The sequence below is a fragment of the Dasypus novemcinctus genome, chromosome 23 (assembly GCF_030445035.2).
Source record: "Dasypus novemcinctus isolate mDasNov1 chromosome 23, mDasNov1.1.hap2, whole genome shotgun sequence".
Taxonomy (NCBI): Eukaryota; Metazoa; Chordata; class Mammalia; order Cingulata; family Dasypodidae; genus Dasypus; species Dasypus novemcinctus.
The window spans coordinates 6698023-6720508 of NC_080695.1; the positions used below are offsets into that span (position 1 = coordinate 6698023).

Below are 22486 nucleotides of genomic sequence, written 5' to 3' on the forward strand. Positions count from 1 at the left end.
TTCTCAAAATGTATTCAAAGCACTTCTTATTATTTCTCACCTAATCAGAACAGTTGTCAGTGCTGTTTCATTTCCTAACTGGGAATAATTAAGATCAGCAATTACATTTATTTGTAAAGTTAATACATACAATTTATTTACACTCCCCTTATAATGCTTTGTCCTCCTAAATGGGAAGTAGCAGGCTAAAGGTGACTACTTACAAGTTTGAAAAAAAGGTTTATAGCATAAACAGCAAGTAGAGAAATCAATCAATTGAACTGTTTTTCATATTCTAGATGTAGCTCACATCCTCCAAAAATACTGATTAAAAATAAGTTTCAACAGAATGACTAAGAACAAAACAAAGCAAACAGACAAAGCACTGCTTTGTTTTCAAAGCAGGCAGAGCCCTGGGGAGGGCCTCTCGCTCCCCGTGGGGTCCGGACAGCTTTTGCACTACTGATGGAGGCTACCTGTTGTTTTATTCTCACAAATTCAGGTAGCCCTCATCTCCTAAACTAAGATTCCCAATCCATGACACACTCACTCTGCCCTATTCCACAAAATGAACCGCAAGGTCTCAATTTAACAAGCATGCTTAATTACAGACATAATTAGAACTGCAACTAAGGAAGATACAGGACGACTTAACGCAGGAGTCAATTATAAAGCCGGATCTAAGTCACCATGAAAAGCAGAGCAGCAGGTTCCTTATCGTTCACCCAACCAGCTGCTAGTTTGTTTTGACCCAAGGAACGTCAACTATTTCAAACGCAGGTCGGGTCTCTTCTACTTGCAGGGAAAGCAGTCCAGAGAGGAAGGAGTTCCAAATTTAGGGTGCAAGGGGAAGAAGATGAGCGTTCGTCAGCCCGTCAGGCAATACTGCCCCTCCTGCGGGAGCCATGAGCACGCCGACCCGAGGAGCCGCAGGTGCCAAGTGACAGCAGGGCCGGCGTGGCGCCACCCTGCTGAGCCCACACGTGGGAAACCCTGCTCCCTGGGTTCTCTTCTGCCCATCCTGAACGGTCAGCTGGGCTCATGCTGTGCACTGCACTTCCGTGGTCTCCTGCCTCACTCACACTGACATACTTAGGTCAGGGCAGCAGTCACAGCCCTGAAGGACGGTTCACCCCAGCACCACTTCTACTACTACCGAAAAAACGCTGCCTGGCATTTATTGTAAGTGAACCCAAACTGACTTTATTTTCAAGTTCTGGAAACACTATAGAACTGGCTAATCATTTGATCATCATAAATTCATGCTTCTGAGCTGAAACACATACCATTAAGGACCATCATTCTTTTAAAAGAGGTCACTGCAGAATTTCCAGTTAAAAAAGGTGCGTTCAGCATCAATGTTAGCTTCCACTTTAAAAGACAGAAAGCAGATGTAGCTCAGTGGTTGAGCACCTGCCTCTCATGTACGAGCCCCGGGTTTGATCTCCAGTACCTCTTTAAAACAAAACAAAACAAACAAAAGAAAAAACCAGCTTTCACTGGGGAGCAAATGTAGCTCAGTGGTTGAATGCTTCTCAGGTATGAGGTCCTAGGTTCAATCCCAAGCACCTCCTTAAAAGGGGGGGGGGCAGATTTTTTAAAAGGCATATATCCATGAGAAGAAAGAGAATGGAAGAAAAGACAATAGCAAGAAAATTTTGGAAGCTACCAAGTAAATGGATGAATGAAAACGGAATTAGCAGACCAGAAAAAGCTGAATCATGAGTTCATGATGGGGAATGTGGAGAAATAATCCAGTGTTCATCAGGAACTTCATGGAACTTTTCTCCCTGTGGAAATGAGGGTGGAGGATGGAGCTAAATGCAGGGGGATCTGTGCTCAAAGTCTGTTTAAGAAGCAGTTTGCCAAACCACACACTCATCTCAAGAGATGCAGAAAAAGCAGCTGCCAAACCCAACATCCTTTCACGATAAAAACACTACACCAACTAGGAAGAGAAGGAAACACCTTAGCATGATAAAAGGCAAATATGAAAAAGCCGCAACTAACATCGCATTCAATGGTGAAAGACTAAGAGCTTTTCCTCTTGACATCAGGAACAAGATCGGGATGTCTTTACTTCTGCTATTCAACACTAACGGAAGTTCTAGCAAGAGAAAGTTTACTTCCAGGAAAAGCGAAATGATCTCTCTTCAGAGATGACATGATCTTATACCAGACAACCCTAAAGAATCCACCAGAAAATCCACTAGAGCTAATGAACGAATTCAGCAGAGCTGCAGGGCACAAGATCAATCCACAGAAATCTGTTACATTTCTATGCACTAGCAACAACTCAAAAAAGGAAATTAAGATTCCATTTGCAAGAGCATCAAAAAGAATGTTTTTTAATCCTATTTTTATAATTTCCTGTGCCATATTTTGATGTTTTTCATGGCATTTATATAAAAAATGCATTATATAGCTCTTCCCCTTAGGAATTCAGGACCTAATGAAGGATTCCATCTAGAAAGGATAAAACTGAAGTCCAAAGTAAAACAGATAAAGTAATTTTTATTCAAGCCTGAGACTCCAGGCAGAATGAGAGAGCTTTTTGAAGGAAGCCGCACCCACAGCGACGGCCCCTAGGCCTGCACTGCTATCGTGGAAACACGGGTTAAGTCTCTTCCACGTACTGGGTAGTTCTTTGGTGAACGCCAAGACTGCTCAGAGTCTCCGGAAGAGCAAGCTTATCCTGTTAAGGAATTAACCTTCCTCTCCAGAGAAAACTGAATCTACCCAATTACCTTCTAAGCTAAACCTGTGATTAGAATGTTTCTGTAATATCGAAAGTTATTTTATAGAAAGAACTTGAACAGCCATCATGAGATACTCCTTGGGTTCTTGCAGATAAAAAATACAGACTCTGAAAAATCATTTACAGACAAAAAAGAATACAGTATTTTAAGTGTCACTTGCCTCCTGTTGACATGGTTTTTGGGGTCATTGTTGTTACATCAAAAGCAGCAGTATCCAAACAGGTCGAGTTCTAACGTTATTTTTAACAGGAAATATGAATGAAAGAACATTTATACATGTAATTACTGCATTCACTGGTTAAGAATGTTTTATGGGGGAGTGAGGTATATGGGAACCTCTTATGCTTTTTAATGTAACGTTTTGTGATTAACTTTAAAAAAAGATAATTAAAAAAATAAAAAGTTTAAAAAAAGAATATCAGGCTAAAAGTGAATGATGATTGTGAATGCAGTAATAATTTTGGGATTATTTATAGTATACTTTTCCTTTATTAGAAGAATTAAGTTAGAATTGACATGAACATGCCTTTGAGGATTCAGTCACTTAAATAAGCTTTCACATTTAATAAACCTTAAATCACCTGAAAAAAATGTTTTACAATAACCATTTGTATTGTTTTTCATTGATCAAAATGTAGTTTGCTTTTTCATTTGTTAATGAATAAATGTTTCATTTGTTAATGAATGAATGTTTGGGATTTTTCTTTTCTACTTTTCTGAAGATAAACCCCAGGTCTCACCTTATCCCTTGCAATCTGAATTTATTTGCAGTGGTTCTTTTTTGTTTTTTTAAAGATTTATTTCTCTCCCCGTCCTCCCCCACCCCCCACTCCCCGTTGTCTGCTCTGTGTATCAACTCGCTGTGTGTTCTTCTGTGCCCGCTTGCACCCTCAGTGGCACCGGGAAACTGCATCTCTTCTTGTTACATCATCTCGCTCCGTCAGCTCTCCGTGTGTGCAGCACCACTCCTGCGCGGGCTACGCTTTTTTCACATGGGGTGGCTCTCCTTGTGGGGCGCACTCCTTGCACGTAGGGCACCCCCACGCGGGGGCACCCCTGCGTGGCATGGCACTCCTTGTGCACGGCAGCCCTGCGTGTGGGCCAGCTCACCATACGGGTCAGGAGGGCCTGGGGATCGAACCCTGGACCCTCCATATGGAGGCGGACGCTCTATCAGCTGAGTCACGTCCACTTCCTCATTTTTATTTTTTATTATTTCTATGAGGTACCAGGCCCTCAAAACATGGGAAGCAGGTACTCAACCACTGAATTAAATCCTCTTCCTTAATTTTTTATTGGAGAAGTTCTGAGTTTACAAAATAATCATGCATAATGTGCAGAATTCCCATACATCACCCCTCCACCAAAACCTTACATTGTTATGGAAATTTGTTACAGATTATGAAAGAATACCATCAGACTATTAATAACCATTGACTGTGTCCACGGCTTAAGCTTGGTATATTTTTTCCATACACCCCTGTGGCAGTTTAACATTATTTATGAATTCCAAAAAAGGTATTCGATTATGTCTGTAAACTTGGTCTGTTTCTCTGGCATGACTCCCTTTGACTATTAGATTCAGCTGAGATGTCTTTGATTAAACTATGTTAAGATTAGGGCTTTGATTCGACCACTTCAGTAGGATGTTGAGTCCCTGCCCCTTGGTGGGTGGACACGCACAGAGAAAACAATACAGCAGAGGAGAGAACTTGGTTTGACACTGGAGCCCGGGGGGAAGAGTTGAGCCATTTGCCCAACAGTTTACAGCTGACCTTATGAAGAGACCAGAGCAGCTGAGCCCAGAAAGAAACAAGCCCCAGGAAGAAGGATGAGCCCCGTGCCAGACTACAGCTGAGATGGGAAGAAGCTGGACCCACGGAGCCTTATGAGGGAGAGGGAGGCTGAGCCACTCATCATGTCCGCCATCTTCCTTCAATAGGTGGCAAGAGACTTTGGGTGAGAAAGTACCTATTACGGTACCCTCAGCTGTACTCTTTGGGCCTTGTGACTGTTAAGCGTCTACCCCAAATAAATACCCTTTATAAAAGCCAACAGAGTTCTGGTACTTTGCATCGGCACCCCTCTGGCTGACTGATACAACCCCCTACCGCTGGCACTAGGTACTGGTATTGTACATTTGTTGTGGTCCGTGAGAGAATGTGCTCATGTTTGTATTGTTAATGCATGGTTCATTTTTAAAGAAACTTCTTGAAAAATGTCTCCCCCATATAATTATTGGTAACAGCTTTTCCTATAGTTGTAAAAGGCTCTGTGGAGACCAAATGTCAAATAATTTCAAATATAAAATCCTATTTATTCATGAACTTTTAGCTATTTTGTCCTCTGGGTAAGCTATACTACATTTATTTATAAATGAGTTTTAGCATTTTCATGCCTCTTAATAAACATATTGTTTTCCCTTTAAAAAAAAAAAAGAATAACTACTTAGGAACGAATTTAACCAAAGAGGTGAAACACTTGTTCAAGGAAAACTATGAAACATTGCTGAAAGAAATTAAAGAAGACCTAAATAAATGGAAAGACATCCCGTGCTCATGGAATGAAGACTTATATTGTTAAGATGTCAGTACTACCCAAAGAAATTTAGAGATTCAATGCATTCCCTATCAAAATCCCAAAGACCTTTTTGCAGATACAGAGAAGCTGCACCTAAGATTAATATGGAATTGCAAGAGACCCTGAATAGCCAAAGCCATCTTGAAAAAGAAAAACCCTGGACGATTCACACTTCCCACCTTCAAAACTCATGCTAATGGTGGTACATTTTAGATGGGTTGTATGGTTTATAAATACATTTCAATAAAATTGATATAAAAAGAAAAAAAAACACAAAGTGGTACTAGCATAAGGACAGACATGGAGGTAGAGGTCAATGAAATAGGAAACAGAACTGAAGTCCAGAAATAAACCCAAATATTTCGGCCAACCGATTTTTAAAAAGGATGCCAAGATCCTTGATGGAGGAAGAAGAGCTTTTTTTCAACTAACGGTGCTGGGACAACTGGATAGCCACATGCAAAAGAATGAAGTTGGACCCGTACCTCATACCACATACAAAAATTAATTCAAGTGGATCAAAGAATTCAATTTAAGAGCTAAAACTGCAAAACTCTTGACAAAAAGAAAACATAAGGGAAAACTTCATGACCTTGGATTTGGCAATGGTTTCTTAGATAAGACACCAAAAGCACAAGCAACAAAAGACAATATAAACTGAAATAATTACAATTAATCCAATTAAATTAAAAGTGTTTTTTCAGGGAGCAGATGTGGCTCAAATGGTTGAGCTCCCACCTCCCACATGGGAGGACCTGGGTTCAGTTTCTGGTGCCTCCTAAAAACAAAAACCAACAATAAGCAAGCAAACAAACAAAAACCAACTCAGGGAAGCCGATATGGCTCAGTGGTTGAGCACCGGTTTCCCATATAAGAGGTCCCAGGTTCAATGCCCGGCTCTGATATTTGTGCAAAGGACACTATCAAGAGAGCAAGAGCATGAAGAAACAACCCACAGAATGGAGGAAGACAGCAAATCATCTATCAGATAAGGACCTGGTATCCAGGATACATAAAGAACATCTACAACTCAACAACAAAAAGACAAGCGATCCAACTTAAAAAAGGGCAAAGGACTTGAAACAGACATTTTTCCAAAGATTTACAAATGGCCAACACGTACACAAAAAGATGCTCAAGATCACTAGTCATGATGGAAACAAATTAAAGCTACAGGAAAACACCACTTCACACCCAGGAGGATGGCCATAATAAGAAACAGGAAAAGAGCAAGCGTTGGAGAAGACATGGAGAAATCAGAGCCCTGTGCACTGCTGGTGGGAAGGTAAAATGGTTCAGCTGCGGTGGGAAGCTCTCTAGCAGTTCCTTCATAAGTTAAATGCACAACTATCTCATGACCCACAATTCCATTCCTAGGTATATTGCCCAGGGAGTTGAAAACAGGTGTTCCAACAAAAACTTGTACATCAATGTTCATGGCAGCACTATTCACAACTGCCAAATGGAATCGATCCAAAGTCCATCCACATACCAATGGATAAACAAATGTGGTCCATCCATATAATGGAATCCTTTTTCAGCTATAAAAAGGAATGAAGTTCAGGTACATCCTACAACATGGGAGGAACCTTGAAAGCATTACGCCAAGTCAAAGCCGTCAGACACAAAAGGCTATGAAAATATCCAGGGCAGTCAAACCCACAGAGAAAGAAAACAAATCGGGGGTCACCATGGGCTAGGGACGGAGGAGAATGGGGAGTGTGCTGGGGATGATGATAAAGGTCTGAAACTAGATAGTGACGATGGTGGCACAACACTGTGAAAGTGTGAAACGCCACCCCATTTGTACACTTTCAGATGGTAACTTTTACGTATTTTACCACACACACAAAAAGGAAGCACTCAGCCACCTGGACCAGTCCCTTGCCCTCCCAGACCTAGGCTGAAGGCTGCAGCAGAGGAGAGAGTAAAGGCACAGCGAAGCTCCACGCAGTCCTCAGGGAGGACCGGGCGCTTCCTTACTAATTCTCGAAGGCCACAACTCAGTCTTCTCACCTCCTAGGATAAGACAGGAGATTGGAAAGCTTTTCTCTGGGACTCTAAAAGCCTCATAAAAAGGCCTGACAAAAGACAACACTGGGTGTTCCTCAAGGAAATCCAACCAGTCCGATCGCCCTCTGGTGATGAGACCACGGAATGTGCACTGAATTGCCAACGGAGTCTGGTGTGCAGCCACCGGACACCCAACATCTGGGGAGAGACTGAGGCCAAACAAGGCAGGAGAGTGAGAAGACACTGCGTTTAGGAAATAAGAATATGCTGCTATTTCTAAAATTTTAAAAAGCAGAAAATGGAGCTCTGAAAAATTTAAAATATGACACCAAAGTCAAATACTAAATGGGTGAGTTGAAAGAAAAGATTGAGGAACTCTCCTAGAAAGTGGAGCAAAAAGACAAAGATGGAAAATGGGGGAAAGAAAGAGAATCAGAAAACTGGTTCAAGAATTCCAGCTTCCAAATAATAGTGTTTCCAAAACATGCAGAAAAAAACTGAGGAAGTTGTCAAAGAAATAATTTCAGAAAATCACAACCAAAAATCATGAATATCAAGTATCCAACAAAATGGATGAAAACAGACCCAAGTACATGATGTTTCTCAACACTGAAGGCTCAGTGAGTAAAACTAGAAGTTATACAGAGGATGAGGTCAGAGCAGCAGAGCACTTCAAGAACAATCCTGAGAGTTGAGAAGACAACAGCAATGCTTTCAAAATTATGGACAGTTTCTGAACTGAATTTTCTAGTCAGGCAAATCACTAATTGTGAGGAGAGAATAAAAAGATGTTTTCAGGTATGCAAATATCCCAAATCTCACTTTCCATATGCCTGGAGGAACTGAAATAAAATAATAGCAAGGCTATTATCTGTTGAATATTTATTATGTGCCAGACACTGTTTATAACTTTATATGCGTAGCACAGAAGCTAAGACCCCACACTTCTGAGGCAGATTAAGGATGAAGCAGAACAGTATCTGAGCTTCACTAAGATTAGTTTCCCCGACCCCAGCACACAACTTCAAGGAGCATCTCTATCAACGAGTTGCGTTTAGGGAAAGAGTAAAGCCAGCTGAGAGGCTGCACAAACTAAGCTGCCTACATGCGCTGGAATAGGTGGAGTCAAAAGCGGTATTCTTCCGTTCTCTAGGCTAAGAATGTGTAGGGTCAGGCCAACCCCCCCCCCCCCCCCCCCCATTTTAAGCCAAGGGCCACCCCTGAGGCAGGCTGCAGACCCCACCCTGCGTAGCTGAGCATCAGGAAAGCAAAGCTCGACTCGGCGGTCATCCTGATCCTGTGAATCAGGCCTGAACCAGCGAGACCCTGCAGTATCAGCACCGCTGAACGCACACCTGCCCCAGGACCCCTCCACGGGAGCTCTCCGGGAACCACTCCGCCACCCGAAAAAGGATGAAAGTAGCCAGGACCAGGTCAGGGAAATGCTTCTTCTGGTGCCCTGAACACCAAAAAAAGGCCGTGAATGGAACCTGCAACGTGCACGGCACACCACCCCCCCACCTTACCGAGTGAGCGCTATAAAATACGGATGGGGCCCCTGAAGGGTGTGCGCGCACTGCCTTCCTTTGCACCGGCACGCCCATTTGCACGCTCCAGAACTAAGCGCAAACAGGTAAAGTCACCGCGAACCCAACTGGGGGTTTGCGATTAGGAAGGAGATACTCCAGCGTACCCGAGTACGTGAAAGCGATTCAGGGCAGATAAAATTTTGAAGGCAGCCGCGCAGAGCGAGGGAACGCGGGGAACCTCTGCGGCGGCCAGGGCCCCCAGGGGTCCGAGGAGGGTCCGCCCGGCCTCCTCCAGGCAGGGGCGGGGAAGGGGAGAGCATGCTGAGGGTCTGCAGGAGCCAAACGCACCCCTGCACAGGGCACTACACGCCACCCGCAGGGGCGCGGGACCCGTCGTACCACCGGGTCGGGGGACCCGGCCCGGGCCGCCCTGGAGCGCGCGGGCTGCGGGCCGGGGGCGGCGGCCGTTGGAAGCCCCGGAGCCCCGCCCGCCGCCGCCTCCCCCTCGCTTCCCCTGGCCCGCGGCCCGCCGCCCGCCGCCCGCCGCGAAGGGCCCGCCTGGCCGAACGCCGCAGCCCGAGGCCGGCCGGGGCCGAGGCTCACCTGCTCTCGCGCCGCCGCCGCCGCCACCCGAGGCCTCCCGGCGCCTCCAGGCCCGGCCCGCAGAGATGACCGTGCCGGCGCCAGCCAATCGCGCGCCGGGTCGGAGGCCGGGGGCGGGACCAACGTGGCTTCCGACCACTCCGGAGAGCGACACCTTAAGCCTCTTGGCCAATGGCGACGTGTCCTACCTGTGGCTCGGCCAATCGCGCGCTCGGAGCCGGCGGAGGGCGGAGGGCGGAGGGCGGAGGGCGGAGGGCGGAGGGCGGAGGGCGGAGGGCGGAGGGCGGAGGGCGGAGCCGGGGGCCTGAGGGGTCCCGGGCCTCGTGAGGGGCGCGCCGGCCGGGCCGCCCGCGCCTCGTGCTCGCGGGGCCCCGCGCGCTGCCCCCCGGGCTCACGAGGCTCCTGCACGGCTCCTCCCCCGCGGCCCCCCGGGCGCCCCCTGCCCTCAGGACACCCCCAAGCCCCCTGGGTCTGCCCTGCGCCCCCAGGTCGGCGATCCACCCGCTGCCCCGGGAGCCTGCGGCCGGGCCTCGCCCGCGCGCCGGGCCTCGACTCCGCCGCGGGAGGGCCCGGCAGGCCTGCACCCCGGGGAACAGCGGGACGCGCCCGAGGCGGCTCCCCGGCCCCAGCCCTGCCCCTGCCCGTCTCCTCTGGGTTTTACGACTCTCTGGGGCGTGGGTGAGGAGGCCCTCGTTCGCCTCTCTCGAGAGGACGCGGGCCTCAGGCGGTGGAAGGTCCCGCCCGGGAGCGGGAGCTGACAGCACCGCGTCCAGCCGCCTCCACACGAGCTCCTGCTCCTCCCGCACGCCACGCGGCCTCCTCAGCACAAGGGCCTCAACCCTTGGGAAAAAGAGAAAGGCTGCACGTGTCATTTGGCTGAGGAGTGTACTTATTAATAGTTCTGGCAAGGTGTTGACTCAGTGTTAGCCCCCAGGCATCTACAGGGGCTTACATCCATCCTTTTGGGTTCCCTGAGCTTGTAAGCTCTCGCAGGGCCAGGCCTGTGTCAGCCTTGGTGTCCATTTTACAGCTGCTTCTCGTAAGAAGGGTTAGGTGTCTAACAGAAGTGGCAAGGAAGGGAGGAGGGAAGGCTGCTGCTTTTTCAGCGGTTGCTGGGACTTGAGAGGTTCTGGCCGGCAGGGCCCAACGGGGTAGGAGTCTTTGAAATGCAGCTGGTTCAAACTGAGATTGGGGCAAGTGTAAGAAACCTACCCAAATCGGAAGTCCTTAGTACAAAAAAAAGAATTGACTACATGTTAAATAATATTTGAATATACTAGTTAAAGTTTACTGTTAAATGAATTCCATCAGTTTTTGACTTTTTAATGTGGCTCATGCTCTATTTCTGCTGGACAGCACTTCAAGTGTTAGTGGAGACTTCGTGGTAAAGACTGGGCGCTGTCTTCAGGTCACAGAATCAGCTTCTTACCCTAGAAATTATAACATGGCCAAGAACAGCCACACAACAGAAAGCTCACCAGCAGCCACCAACCGGAGGGGCCGAAGCACGTGCCATCTGCCAAGAGGAGAAACGAGTCTCCAATGGGGCTGGGGGCTCCCTGGGGCTCCCTGCCAATAAGGCCCCAGCAGGGGTGAGCAGGCAGCCGTGGGGCAGAGCGGAAGCCCCAGCCTTCCACCCTGGATGGTGGGGTGCCCTGCAGACGCCCACCGGCTCTCTCACTGCTAAGTCCTCAATGACGCAAGACCCCACCTGTTCCCACCCCAGCTAGCAATTCTGGAGAAGCCACCGCCGCCCAGGGCCCACAGAGGTTACCAGAAACCTCTGAGGGCTCCCCATTTTGATCTCTAGCCAAGGGGAAAGGAAAGGGGGAGGATGAAAATGTGCCTGACAAAACCCCAAACCAAAGCAAAACCAAACCAGAGAAATGAGGTTTAAAAGATCTGAGGCAAAAGAGGAAGCAGCAAGCAAGGCGCAAAACACAAGCTGGGAGCCCGACAAGCTGTCCCCACCCCAGCCCACAGCTCCCCGGTCTCTTCTGCCTGGGGGTGGGATGGGGGGGTGGGGGTGTAAACAGCCCTGGGGAAGGAGGGTGGGGTTGGGGGATGGCAGCCCTGGGTGCAGACTGAGGGGCGGGGTAGGTGCCTGGAGTTCCTTCCCACAGGAATTTCATCCCACCTAACTAGCGCTTACCTACTTCGTGGGTTCGCCCGGTTCCTACCGAGATCAGGTCGTCTGAACTGGCTTCAACAGGTCTGTACCAGTGAGCCGGTTTGAGCCACGTCCAGCCACTCTCCTCAGCTACTCCAGGCCCTTCAGTGCAGCACCTCGGCCAGCTCCCCTGCGCCCACGGGACCCGGTCCACCGCACTCGGCCTTTCCCACCACAGCCCGCTGGCTCCTCCTTGGCTGGGCCCTGGAAAGTTCCCTTCCCTCTCCCTCTCTCCGCAGGCCCCCGCATTCAGGAGCCCCACACGCTCCACAGGGCCACGCACCCGCAACCCTGAGCTTCCAGCGGACTCCAGCCTGCTGCTTGCTGGGAAACCTCTCGGGTGCTTGATCCACATTCTCCTCTTTATCGGGATCGCATCGCAGCAACGTCTCTTTGCTGGGGCCTGCTGTGTGCCCGGCACTGCGCAGTCCACTAGTGGGAGAAGAGAGCAGCAGGTCACGCATGTGGCCAGAGCGGGCGTGGACTGCAAACGTAAATGAGGTGGCCTAGCAGGCAGCACCACCACGGGGTCAGTCGAGTGGAGCCCCAAAGGGAGGGAGCCAATGGGCAACTCAGGAAAGAACTTTCCAGGCATCATCAGTCAATCTCATTCACTGTTCCAGAAAGCAGGATTCCTGTGGATTTATTTTCTCAATGAAAAAGAAAAGAATTCTTCTGACCCGACAGCTGGTCAGTGTGGGGTGAGCGCAAACATGAACCTGACCAAGAACGTGGCACCCTAAATTCTAGGACTGGAGACGGCACTACCCAAAAAATAAACACCTGCACTCCTGCTGGCAGCCGAAACAGTGTCCAGGGTCCAGGAAGCAGAGACGGGGCCCGACCTGTGCTCAGAAAGTGAAAAGACGGTAAGTGAAGGAGAAGGCGCCACGGGACTCCATGCTTGATTACACACGCGTATCAAAGGCCCAGAAAAATGTTGCTAATGGTTACTTACAAGAAAGGGGATTATACATATCTTATTTTATCTCTAATTCATACAGTGAACTCAAATTTGAAGTACTTTGGGGGAGGGTTTTTTTTTTTTTTTATTGACTTTGTAATAATATTACATTAAAAATATATATGTGAGGTCCCATTCAACCCCACCCCCCCCACCCCCCCCTCTCCCCCCCCCGAGGGTTTTTTTTTTAACTTTATTTTGTACATTTAATATTTGGAAATGTAAGCAATTAAAAACTATAAAGAAAACAGTTGGATAAAAACAAGTGTACTGGATACATACAAAAATTTTTGAATCATACAGTATGTTACACAATATATCTGGTTCATAGTAATGCAAGTATTTGTCTTTTTGTATCTGGCTTGCTTTGCTCAACATAATGTCCTCCATGTGCATCCGTGTTGTCTGTGCTTTATGACTTCATTTCTTCTTATATCTGCATAATTCTTCATCGTGTGAATATACCGCAGTTTATCCATTCATTAGTTGATGGACACCTGGGTTGTTTCTAACTTTTGGCAGTCATGAATAATGCTGCTATGAATATCGGTGTGCAGGTGTCTGTTGGTGTCACTGCTCTCAGTTCTTCTGGGTGTATACCCAGCAGTGGTATTGCAGGGCCACGTGGCAAGTCTACATTCAGCTTCTTTAGGGACTCCAGACAGTCCTCCCCAGTGGCTGCACCATTCTGCATTCCCACCAGTGATGTGTAAGTGTTCCTGTCTCTCCACGGCTCTGCAGCACTTGTAGTTAGTTCTCTGTCTTTTTAATAGTGGCCATTCTGATAGGTGTGAAATGATATCTCATTGTAGTTTTGATTTGCATTTCCCTAATTATTGGTGATATTGAGTATTTCTTCATGTTTTTTTTCCATTTGTATTTGTTTTTTGGGCAAATGTCTAATCAAGTCTTTTGCCCATTTTTTAATTGGGTCATTTGTCTTTTTATTGTTGAGTTATAACATTGCTTTATATATCCTGGACATTAAACTCTTATTGGAAATATGACTTCCAAATATTTTCTCCCATTGAGCCGGCTGCCTTTTCACCCTCTTGACAAAGTCCTGGGAGGTGCAAAGGTGTTAATTTTGAGGAGGTCCCCTTTATCCATTTTTCTTTTGTTGCGTGTACTTTGGGTGTAAAGCCCAAAAAACCACCACCTACTACAAGGTCTTGAAGATGTTTCCCTACATTTTCTTCTAGCAGCTTTATGGTACTGGTTTCTATATTTAGGTCTTTGATCCATTTTGAGTTAATTCTTGTATAGGGAGTGAGATAGGGGTCCTCTTTCATTTCTTTGCTTATAGAGATCCAGTTCTCCCAGCACCATGTGTTGAAGAGACCATTTTGACTGTTAACATTAACTTGGTAGGTTTGTCAAAAATCAGTTGACTGTAGAGGTGAGAGTTTATTTCTGGATTCTCAATTCTATTCCAATGATCAATGTGTCTGTCTTTATGCCAGTACCATGCTGTTTTGAACATTGTAGCTTTGTAATATGTTTCAAGATCAGGTAATGAAATTCCTCCCATGTTGCTTTTCTTTTCTAGAATGCTATTGGCTATTCAGGTGGACTTTCCCTTCCAAATGAATTTGGTAATTGCCTTTCCTAATTCTGTAAAGTAAGCTGTTGGAATTTTGATTGGTATTGCATTGCATCTATAAATCAGTTTGGGTAAGATTGACATCTTCACGATATTTATTATTCCAATCCATGAACACGGAACGTCTTTCCATTTGTTTAGGTCTTTTAAAATTCCTTTTGTCATTGTTTTGTAGTTTTCTGCATATAGGTCCTGTACTTCTTTGGTTAAATTAATTCCTAGGTGTTTGAGTCTTTTGGTTCTTATTGAAAATGGAATTTTCCCCAGTTTCCTCCTCAGATTGTTCAGGTCTAATGTACAAAAACATTACTGATTTTTGCATGTTGATCTTGTATCCTGCCACTCCGCTTAACTCATTTATTAGCTCAAGTAGCTTTGTCATGAATAGTTCAGGATTTTCTAAGAACAGGATCATGCCATCCACAAACAGTGAGAGTTTTACTTCCTCTCTTCCTATATGGATGCCTTTAACTTTTTTTCTTGTCTAATTGCCCTAGCTAGAACTTGTAGTACAATATTGAATAACAATGGTGACAGTGGGCATCCTTCTCTTGTTCCCAATCTTAGAAAGCTTTCACCCTTTCCCCATTGAATATGACATTGGCTGTGGGTTTTTCATATATGTCTTTTATTATATTGAGGAATTTTCCTTCTATTCCTCTCTTTTGAAGTGTTTTTATCAAAAAAAAAAAAAAGGATGCTGAATTTTGTTGAATGCCTTTTCTGCATCGATTGAGATGAGTGTGTGATATTTTTCCTTCCTTCAATGTGTTAATGTGGTATATTACATTGATTTATTTCATGTTGAACAAGCCAGCAGACTAAGAATAAATCCCACTTGATCATGATGTATAAGTCTTTTGATATACTGTTGGATTTGATTTGCAAGTATTTTGTTGAGAATTTTTGCATCTATGTTCATTAAAGAGATTGGTCTGTAATTTTCTTTTCTTGTAATGTCTTTATCTGGCATTGGTATTAATCTGATGTTGGCTTCATAAAATGTGTTGTGTAATTTTCCCTCCTCTTCAGTTTTTTTGAAGAGTTTAAAAGGATTGTTGTTAATTATTTTTGAAATGCTTAGTAGAATTCACCTGTGAAACTATCTCGTCCTGGACATTTCTTTGCTGGGATGTGGGAAAAAGAGTTTAGATTATATTTGAACTTTGTATGACCTGTTCCTTATTGTATATGTTAAACCTGTTCTATTGTAGACGTTGCAGTTGTTCCCTAGAATTGTAGATGATGTTGCAGTTCAGAGCGCAAACAGCTGCCAGGTAGTTCCTAACAAACATGATGGGGAAACTGGGGCGAGGCTCGCAGTTCCCGAAGCTGTGAGCCCCGGGTTCCCTCCTCGGTTCCTCTCTCGAGTTTCTCTCTGTTGCTTATTTCTGTAGTTCTGCAGCACCTTCCCTTCGAGCACACCTAAAGCTGAGCTGGTTCTCAGCAACTGGCCCCCAACGTGGGGCTTGAAGGGAAGTAGGATCGCCTCGAGTGAAACTGAAGTTGGTGTAACGGTGCAGAGCCCCAGGTGGTTTGGAAAGCTTTCAGAGTCCTCAAGGGCTTAACTGTATTTCCTCAGGAGTTGGAGAACATCCTGTGTGGATACCAGCTCCTCGGATAAAGCCATGCCGTGAACACCAAGAGACAACGAAGTTCCTGGGGTACCCAGAACCTCCGATCATGCGGATGGAGAGACAGACGCTAGAAACTGCATGGCTGGGTCTCATTCCGAAGACTAGAATGGCTTTACATCAAAGTATCTAAACTACAGACCTTGTTCAAGCATGGCATCATAAAGCAAGTAAGGAGTGGGGACAGAAAGAGATTGAGAAATTGAGAGGAGGAAAACTGGAAAAGAAATTCTGAATTATAAAAGGAAGCAATGAAGAAATTCTAGATTAATAGATTTGGAACTGCTTTTGTGTTTGTTAATTCATTGTTAGTGTGTGTGTTGTAATTGTTTCAGTGTGTGTGTTCAAAAAGAAAGAGAAAGAGAAAAAGGAAGGAAAAAAGAAAGAGCTAGAAAGAGGAAAAGGAAGGAAAAAAGAAAGAAAAAGGAAGAAAAGGAAGAAAGGAAGAAGAAAGAAAGAAAAAGGAGAAAGGAAGACAGAGAGAAAGGAAGGAAAAAAAAGAGATAGAAAAAGAAGAAAGAAAAAAAGGAAGGAAAAAAGAAAAAAGACATTTTGATACCTCCAGATGGTGATACAATTTGATAAATAAATGTTTCTGAAAGAGCTCTATTCAAATGGCCAAAAAATTAAATAAGCACTTATTTTATTACCTAAGTTTAAAATGTTAATGAGATCTCTATAGTTGTAAGTCTTCATTAATAGCATTACTATAAGTTTCTTCGTAAAAAATAGTTCTTGCTTAAATTGAGATGAATAGTTTATTTTTCTTCATAGGGTAAAATGAAAGATGTAAACGTTAAGCGAATATTGAAAAAGGTAAAAAGTTGGTGGGAATGCTAACTGAAATTTAATAAGGTGTATTTTGTCTTAAAATAAAACGGTTAGTTTTATAAAATCAGAAATGGACATATGTGGGACAGAACTAGTATGTAGCAAGTTGTAAAAGTACTTTGGTAGCCTTCAGTGAGATAACGTGTTTTGTGAAGGTAAAACAAGCCTGAGTGAATATGAAAAGTACAAAAACTTTGTGAAAAGGTCAGCAATGGACTTTTGTAGTTTTTCAAGGCTTTCTGCCCTGGCCTGATGGAAATGGATCTGCATAGAAGAAACCTGAGGCAGTGACCCCACTAAAAATCATCAGAGACAATGGCATTTTAAGGACCTGGAAAGGCAAACAATTGGGACAGGCTGCAAGGTCCCTGTTGCTCAAACAAATTCTTAAATGTTTGGGTAAGACAAAACTATATTCTCCGCTGTAATTGATAAATACAATGTTTTCCCATGTTAATGGAGTTTGTAATGACTTAGTGAATTGGATGTGGCCAGCACTAATATCGAGTACTGGCCTACATAGCCTTGCCAGCTGGGAATTTAAGCCCAGGAGAAATGAAAGTCTATTCATTAAATATCTGCTAGTTGGAAGTCTTATTGTTTGTTGTAATCATCTACGGTAGTTATGGATTATGTATAAAATGCTTGAATACTAATCAGAACTTTAATAATGTAACATATTGAGTATTTAAGTGATTTGATGAAATGTAAGTGATATATAAATGTACTTGTTGAATATATATGTAAATCTCATGTTTTAACTTTGAACAATCCTGGGACCGAATGTATTGAGAAAAAATTTAATGAGTATTGTTCAAACCTAAAAGTGAAAATACCATGCAGGAAGCTTTGTTAATCAGTGAACCAGTGCCTTACGGGTCTACACTTTTCACTTGTTATTTTTAATTAAGATTCTGGTATTGGATGCTGGCTGTGAGCTAGATGTTGTAAAGTATTAGAAAAGCATTTTATCTAGTAGAACTCTTGTTGGAATATGTGTAGTTTTTGTGTCACCCCTATGTGCAAAAACAAAAAGGGGGAAATGTGGGAAAGAGAGTTTAGATTGTATTTCAACTTTGTACGACCTGTTCCTTATTGTAAATGTTAGACCTGTTCTATTGTAGACGTTGCAGTTGTTCCCTGTTATTGTAGATGATGTTGCAGTTCAGAGAGCAAACAATTGCTAAGTATTCCCAATAAATATGATGCAGAAACTAGGGTGGAGGCTCGCAGTTCCCGAAGCTGTGAGCCCCGGGTTCCGTCCTCGGTCCCTCTTTGTTTCTTCTCTCTGTCGCTTGTTCCTGTAAGTTCTGCAGCACCTTCCCTTCGAGCACACCTGTGCTGAGCTGGTTCACAGCACTGGGGGATTTCAGATGATGTTTCTAGCCCTTTAACTGTGTTGGTTTGTTAAGCTCTTGTATTTCTTGTAGTGTCAGTGTAGGGATCTGTCCATTTCATCCAGGTTGTCTAGTCTGTTAGCATATAGTTTCTCATAATATCTTCTTTTTTTTAAAATTTTTTAATATTTATTTATTATTATTATTATTATTTTTTTAATTACATTAAAAAATATATATGAGGTCCCATTCAACCCCACCGCCCCCGCCCCCCACTCCCCCCACAGCAACACTCTCTCCCATCATCGTGATACATCCATTGCACCTGGTAAGTTCATCTCTGAGCATCACTGCACCCCATAGTCAATGGTCCACATCATAGCCCAGACTCTCTCACGTTCCATCCAGTGGGCCCTGGGGGGATCTACAGTGTCCCATAATTGTCCGTGAAGCACTATCCAGGACAACTCCACGTCCCGAAAACGCCTCCACATCTCATCTCTTCCTCCCGTTCCCCACACCCAGCAGCCCCCATGGCTACCGTTCCCACACCCATTCCACATTTTCTCTGTGGACATTGGATTGGTTGTGTCCATTGCACACCTATGTCAAGTGAGGGCTTAGATTCCACATGGGTACTGGATGCACTCTTCCCGCTTCTAGTTGTAGACACTCTAGGCTCCATGTTGTGGTGGTTGACCTTCTTCAACTCCATGTTAGCTGAGTGGAGTAAGTCCAATAAGTCAAAGTGTAGGAGCTGAAGTCTGTTGAGGCTCTGGGCCTGGGTGTCATATTATCAGTCCAGAGATTCAAATCCCCTACATATATCTTAAACCCAGCACCAACTACAATTCCAATAAAGTAGCATGCAAGTCTTGTGAAAAGAGATCCCCTCTGAGTCCAATTTCATCACGCAGAAACACCAGCTCCAAAGAAGGGCCATCTGTCATGGCAGTGAACCCCTTCTGCCATGACCATAGAACCCGTGGGTCTCTTTATCCCTCAAAAGAACCAATACCTGGGGTTGTATCTACCTTATCTGTCTCTTAGACTCTGTTCAGTTGTACATAGGGGTATTCCTTCTGACAACCTCCAGACTCTTTTTTAGAGACTCACAGCCTTATAATCTCATTTCTCCTTTCCATTTCCCCCTTACATTAGGTCAAACCGCTTCCCGAAGTCATGTTATTATATGTAGATAGGTATATTCTGCTGTTCCGCATTGAATCTTTAATTCAAGGTCATTTTCTAGTTGCTTCTTCAGCTGGTATGTGGTAGTGATCCCTCGGTGCCAGGGAGGCTCATCCCCGGGTGTCGTGTCCCACGCTGGGGGGAATGCATCACATCTACACGCTGAGTTTGGCTGTGAGAGTGGTCACATTTGAGTAACATGAAGGCTGTCAGGAGGAAACCCCCAGGCACAATGCTACTCTAGGCCTTGTTCTTATTGCAGGTGCATAGGCTCAAAAGTGTAGCCATTAGTATCAAGAGTCCACTGTTGGGCCCTCCTTCCTTCCTGGTTCTTGCCGTTGCACCTGGAGGATTGCCGCTGCTCTCCCAGGGCCCACAACAGTGACCCCCCGGCCAGGAGCCCAGTACCCCCCCAGCTGTTGTTTTTAATTGTTTCCACTATGAGTATATATAGACATTACCATATTCCCTGGGCATATGCCCTGTATAACTCCCTGTCAACCATATATATCCTGTCAATAACATCCCATATCAGTATTGCTCCGCTGCCATTGTTGAACCACTCTGTGATCCAAAACTTCCCGTAAAGTGAATCCCAACATAATGTCAGCTTCAGAAGAGTCTTAGATCACCAAAATTCATATATACAATATACAGTATTTCCCCAGATCCACCATAAAACCTTTTCCCTTCCACAGCAATAATCTTTTAACTTATTCATATCATATTTCCTGAAACTGATGTACAGATTCCGAAACTATAGTTTTCAAACAAGGTAACATTTGTGCTTACTATGTGGTCCATACTCATAATATCTTCTTATGATTCGTTTTCTCTGTGGGGTCAGTTGTAACTCCCCGCCCCCTTTCGTTTCTGATTGTAATTATTTGCATCTTCTCACTTTTTTTCATTGTTGGTCTAGCTGGGGGTTTCTCAAGTTTGTTGGTCTTCTCAAAGCACCAGCTTTTGGATCTTTGGAGAGCTGTGCTCCACCAAGCAGAGTCCCGGGCGGGAAGGCGCTCAGCCTCCTTTCAAGACCAGGCCTCTTGGAAGCAGCGGCTCGGCCCTCCCTGCGGTGCCTGAGGCTGCTCGCTGCCTGTCCCCCAAGCTTTCCTGAAGACCCTGCGCTCACCATGAGCCCCCAAACCAAGCACACGCTCTCGATTACAGCTGACGAAGCTGCTCCAGACACGCAGTCACGGGCCTGTCTCAAAGTCGCAACTCAGCTTCGGGGAGATTGCTCTAGGATGAGAAGGCAACTGCTTGGTAATGATAAAAATGAGGTGGAAAATACAGGTAAATCGTGTGACCCTAAACAGGCAGCAGGATGCTCAAGCAGGAGAACTGCATCTATCATCCATGTGGAACCTAAGCCCCCTCTTGATATAGAGGGGGAGTGGACATCACCATCCCAGGGTCCACAGGATGGAGGAAGAGAGTGTGGATTAGAGTGGACTTGCTGCTATTCTACTCTGGAACTATTGTGATTAGTGATGGAAGAAATTGTAGCATTGATGTGGAGAAAGTGGCCACGGTAGCTGCTGAGGGCAGGGAGAGGGAAGAAGAGATGTGAAGTGGGGGCATTTTCAGGACTTGGAATTGTCCTGGATGGTACTGCAGGGACAGATGCTGGACATTGTATGTCCTGCCATGGCCCACTGGGTGGACTGGGGGACAGTGTAAACTACAACGTAAACCACTATCCATGTGGTGCAGCAGTGCTCCAAAGTGTATTCACCAAATGCAATGAAAGTGCCACGATGATGAGAGAGGTTGTTGATGTGGGAGGAGTGGGGTGACGGCAGTGGGGGGATATATGGGGACCTCATTTTTTTTAATGTAACATTAAAAAAAATAAAGACCAAAAAAACACAAAAAAACACAGTTCCTTCTCGGCACGGGGTGCATTGGCCTGACCCGTCTGCTGGGTTGTTTTGTTTGTTTGTTTAGGAGGTCCCGGGGCTTGAACCCCGTACCTTGTATGTGTAAGCGGGCGCTCAGCCACTGAGCTACAACCGCTCCCTTGTCTGCCCGGTTTTTATTTTAACTTTCTTTTTTAAATAAGGAGAAGAGAGAAAGTTATCAGTAGTGGAGAAAATAATTTGTGGTTTCTTAATGTCCAATCTAGGACTCCCACAGAAAGTTGAAAATGTGAATTAGAATTCTCTTGTTCCTTTCGATTGCTGAGAAACTGACATCCCTGGAAGACTTCAGCTCTCCGGGAGCCCCACTGCACCCACTGTGTGGGCTTTGGAGCTGGGCTGGCGCTGGGGCCTGAGCTGTCCCTCAGCAGCCAGTGCTCCTGAACCCCCATACTGGACGGGGCTCCCCCCTCCTAACTTGGTGAACGTTGGCACCAGCTGCTCCTACAGCCTCCCTCACCCACCCTGTACGAATGGTGCCCCCTCCATGTAACATTGGATAGGTTAGAATTCTTCCTCACCTGCGCCTTCGGTTTTCAACAATTCTCTCTTGCCGTCATATTTAATTTTGTTTCGATTATGTCTACAAATGCTTGCATCTCATCTTTTCGCTTGAGGTCAGATCAGCCTTATAGTTGCAGTTTCGTAAGGCTGAATTGCTGATGTTGCTTTCTTTCTGCTCTTGGCCAGCTTTGCCCTTTCAGTTGTCTTTCTCGGTGCATTTTGCTCGCTTCAGTCCTGCAGTTAGGTTCAGAGGAAGGACTCCTAGGTCGTTGCTGAGCTTCCTGGGGCCTGACGTGCTGGTTTTGGACTCTGGACTTAAGTTAATAATTGCTGTGGACCTCAGGGCACCTTCTGGTTGTTTACCATTGCTGCCAGACTGCATTTAACTTCTTTAAACTATGTGATAAATAGGCAAGAAACACACTGACCTGGTGTTCTGTTTCATAAATCAAAAAGTAAATCTGGAAGGAATGTGCATGTGGAGAAACTAGAACCCTCGCCCATCGCTGGTAGAAAGCAGAATGGCACAGCCACTTGGGAAAAGTCTGGCAGCCTCTTAAAATGGTAAACATCTTCCATGTGGCTGGCTCCTCCAGGCCTGGATGCACACCCCGTGGATCCTGTGTCCCTACAAGGTTTACCTGTGGACAGTCATTGGCCCAAGTGCAGACGCCCACGCCTGTCGGCCTACAAGTGGGTGAACGGCGTGGCCCGTCCCCGCGGAGAGCGTCGGCAGGGGGAGGAGCGAGTGCCAGCCACCCTGCAGCGAGGAGACATCTCGGGGCATCGTGCTGCGGGAAAGGAACCCATTTGGAGGAAGTTTCTAGAAAGAGAAAACTGTCGGGACAGCAGGGATGGTCAGGGGCC

The 22486-nt window shown here is 45.5% G+C and overlaps 1 protein-coding gene and 2 long non-coding RNA genes across 17 annotated transcripts in view; 1 reads left to right on the plus strand and 2 right to left on the minus strand.

Moving 5' to 3' along the window:
• Nucleotides 1–9559, minus strand: part of SUN1 (Sad1 and UNC84 domain containing 1) — a 55135-nt gene extending 45576 nt beyond the window's left edge. For 12 of the 14 annotated variants that reach the window (XM_058285668.2, XM_058285667.1, XM_058285663.1 and 9 more), the window contains exon 1: nucleotides 9464–9559. The gene's annotated coding sequence lies outside the window, so the exon portion shown is untranslated. The remainder of the gene's footprint in view (nucleotides 1–9463) is intronic. The other 2 variants (XM_058285664.1, XM_012522606.3) reach the window with 1 other exon arrangement.
• Nucleotides 9560–10729: 1170 nt separating this feature from the next.
• LOC131275450 (uncharacterized) lies at nucleotides 10730–22008 on the minus strand. 2 transcript variants are annotated; one of them, XR_009182883.2, is made up of 3 exons: nucleotides 21637–22008; nucleotides 11616–12065; nucleotides 10730–10979 (listed from the first exon to the last, which is right to left on the minus strand). It is a non-coding gene; the product is annotated as an uncharacterized lncRNA (long non-coding RNA). The 2 variants fall into 2 exon arrangements; XR_009182884.2 differs by having other exon boundaries at nucleotides 10730–10893; nucleotides 21637–22005.
• On the plus strand, nucleotides 12056–16300 carry LOC131275449 (uncharacterized). The gene is made up of 2 exons (XR_009182882.2): nucleotides 12056–12502; nucleotides 15783–16300. It is a non-coding gene; the product is annotated as an uncharacterized lncRNA (long non-coding RNA).
• Nucleotides 22009–22486: the final 478 nt, after the last annotated feature.